We start from the raw sequence: 3,443 nt of genomic DNA on the forward strand, positions 1-3,443 counted from the left end.
TGCAAACTATGATGAGAAAAGGCTAACAGGCACTAGAAATCTGGTACCAGGAAATGATTTTTGTTTTTTTCATATCTTCTTATTTTTTTTTTTATGTAGTTCAGAGAATTGAGTTTTCACCATGATAAATCTCAGGGTTCTAGACCAGTCTTGGGGCAAGCTTATTTGTTTTCCACAAGTATCACAAATGAATTTCTAACACCCAAATCTCAAAGTACATTTTTTCAGTCTTTATTCACCCTCTACATGCAGGTGTTTACTGATCACTCATAAATCCAAGGCTGGAGACCAGAGCACTACCCGAGTTCACTGTGTAACATTCTTACAGGTGTGTTCCAAGATATCTTGAATCTCATATGAGTTTATCTTCTCCCTCTTCCAGGCTTTCCCCCATGCCCCTCCACCCACAATTTTTCAGAACTCCCTTTTCTGTACCTACTTCTGTTTGAGAATGACATAATTTTTTTTTAATGAATAAATGCTTCATTCACTTTTGTTCTTTAAATCCTGTCTATTTACCTTCTATCTTACTCTTATAATTCACCTTTTCTAAATCCTGAAGCTGCTGTTTGGTTCATGTCCTATGAATTCTTTTCTGGACTGTTCGTAGGGCCCTTGAGTTAACCAATATCTCGAGTAGAAAAGACCCTTACAATGAAATGCAGAGTACATCACTATCGGGTGTTCTTTTGCCATTGCTTTCCTACATCAAATCTGACACATATATTCCGATTGAGCAAACAGCAAATATAGTGAAGGCTTTTACATGGCCAAAATATTAATTTTTTTAGCTTTGTGCCTCAGGTTAAGTCAACTATTGAGGAAATCAAGAGCTGAAAATGGGGACTTGATACTTTCACACCCATAATAGAAGACAGAGACTTTTAACAACTCCAGGTTGTAAAAAAGCCACCATGGAAACCTCTTGTGGCTATTTATCCAACATGTTTCCAATCCTCTGCCTTGGCTTTCAAGCCCTATAAAGAATCAGTATCCTCCACTGATTCCTGAGCACCTCCTGCCTAAAGCAGCTGCTGATGCCTCTTAACACTGACCAACACTACCCCAATGCTCAAGGAGCGTGAATCTCAGGTAGAGCACACGCTTTGCATGTATGTGGCCCTGGCTTCCATCCTCTGTACATTTACACTTTTTCTTCGCTTCAACACTGTTTAAAACCAATCTTGAGGGAATACAGATTCACTTCTCCTAATATTTTCCATTCAATTTCTGTACACATAGACAGGAAAAAGACAACTCAATGGACTTCCTTGAATGCTCTTTCATTTCTATGCTATGAGCTTCTATAACCCTTAAGGTGACTGTGACGGTAGAAGGAGTATGACAAAAAAGGGAAGAAAAGAAGAACCAAATGCTAACAAAATCTCTTCAATCACCCAAAACAAAATCGTGCACATTAAGCTCCCATTTTGTACTATTATTAAAGAGAAAGACAGATGGGAGAGGGGGAGGTGCTTGAAAGGGCCCTGCAGACAGTTTTTTTTTTTTTTTTAATCAACTAATCCACAAAGCCCCCTAGTGAGGCTCTCCACTGGCTACTTCCAGATATACAGATGTCTAAATTATTTCAGGGCAAAACTGAGTGCCTAAGTTTCCTTCTCTTTGATTCTCTTTCCCTTTATTCCTGACGAGGTGGCCGAGTGGTTAAGGCGATGGACTGCTAATCCATTGTGCATTGCATGAGTGGGTTCGAATCCCACCCTCGTCGGTTCTTCTTTTCCCCACTTGTCGTGGGAGTAAGATTTGGAGCCCTAGGTTGCACAGTGGTTAAGAGCTTGGCTGCTAACCAAAAGGTTAAAATTTTACTAGTAGGAAGCACTGGAGACAGGATAAAAGGGGACGGGGAGGGGAAAGGTGAAGGTGACACATAATGGGATGAAGAATATGAAGGGGAAGATAAGAGAAGGGAAGTGGGTGTGGGTGTGGAAGAACTAGAAGAGAAGGTGAAAGAAGGTTTGGAACTAGGTCTTTAAAAAAAAAAAAAAAAGTCTTTAGGATGCACAAAATATGGATGGCCAAAGAAGTACTTTGAGACTACCAGGGTTGCCTATGTCCCCTCTGTTCTCTCTACAATGCAGGAAGTCAGAAATTTCCCTCCCTCCTAAGGGAAATGGACTATGGGTGTTTTTCCAATAGGAGCATGCAGCTCTTTTTGCTCAAGACTTTTGTGGTTTTAAGAGAGCTTAGCAGCTCTTTCCACCTCTGGAAATAATTTTTCAACTGCGGATGCTGGAAGACTTAAGGTTTCCTGAGAAATTCCTTTCCTCTGGATAGCATCCAAACACTTCACGGTTAACAAAGAGTTGGGATCACAGATCTCTGTGGTTGGGATCACAGATCTCCATGACTGGTGATTGGACCGACATTTTGCTGACCAGGAAGACCTGGTGGCATAGTGGTTAAAAGCTATAGCTGCTAACCAAAAGGCTGGCAGTTCAAATCCACCAAGCACTCCTTGGAAACCCTATGGGGCAGTTCTACTCTGTCCTGTAGGGTCACTATGAGTTGAAATCCACTTGATGCAACAGGTTGTTGTTTGTTTGCTGACCAAGATTATATGGGTAGGTGTGGAAGTGTAGAAGGAATGGGAAAAAGAAAAGCAGATGGAAACCTTCCTCCTGAAACTGCTATCTGTTCATTGACACAGGCACAGGTGAGGGAAAAAAGAAGACTCAAAAGGAAGTTGTCCAACAGTCACTTCCCCCGACTTTCCATCTGTCTTTTTCTTCCCAACTTCTTAAAAATAATGAGAAATTGTAGTAAAGGAGAACAGGCGGTCTATGACATGGTGGGATGTTGTTGCTTCACCATCAGAAGGTCCTGAGTGAGCACCTTCTTTTATTCCAGTTCTTCCTTACATCGTTGTTCTTAAGCAGTTAGGTTGGGAGGCCCAAAGAGGAGTGTCCAGGACTATGGTCCAAGAGAGTAACTATCAAGCCATTTATCCTTTCTGTGAGTAGGAAAAACACAACAAAAGATATTCAGGAAGAGAAAAATGGGAGAAGTCTGAAACAAATCTGACCAGAGTCAAGTGCCAGTCAGCAAGAAAGGGAAATAACACTTGGAGGTACTGGGAATTGAACCCAGGGCCTCGTGCATGCTAAGCACGTGCTCTACCACTGAGCTCTACCCCCTGTTACAAGAAAATTATGAGAACAATTCATAATACTGACTTCCAGCATGGTCTGTAGGCATATTAAAAGGTCAGTTTTTGCAAGTCAAAATCCATTATGTTCAATTCTTGTGTTCCTGAATTGCATCAGGCCTCACAGCTATGACAGGAAAATGAAAAAAAAAAAAAAGCATTCTAACCAAATGACTCTGAGATCTGCCAACAGCTTTTGGCTTCTTCAAGGACTGCTTTTAGCCAACTGCCTAAAAGTCTGTCAGTTCAGTCCACCACAAGGGAGAGTCTCGGGATT

General features: G+C 41.4%; 2 non-coding genes across 2 annotated transcripts; one reads left to right on the forward strand and one right to left on the reverse strand.

The window, feature by feature from the left end:
* Positions 1-1,647: 1,647 nt before the first annotated feature.
* TRNAS-GCU (transfer RNA serine (anticodon GCU)) lies at positions 1,648-1,729 on the forward strand. The gene has a single exon. It is a non-coding gene; the product is annotated as a tRNA-Ser (tRNA).
* Positions 1,730-3,083: 1,354 nt separating this feature from the next.
* TRNAA-AGC (transfer RNA alanine (anticodon AGC)) lies at positions 3,084-3,155 on the reverse strand. Its single transcript has one exon. It is a non-coding gene; the product is annotated as a tRNA-Ala (tRNA).
* Positions 3,156-3,443: the final 288 nt, after the last annotated feature.

The sequence above is a fragment of the Elephas maximus genome, chromosome 1, assembly GCF_024166365.1.
Source record: "Elephas maximus indicus isolate mEleMax1 chromosome 1, mEleMax1 primary haplotype, whole genome shotgun sequence".
In the NCBI taxonomy this organism is placed as follows: Eukaryota; Metazoa; Chordata; class Mammalia; order Proboscidea; family Elephantidae; genus Elephas; species Elephas maximus.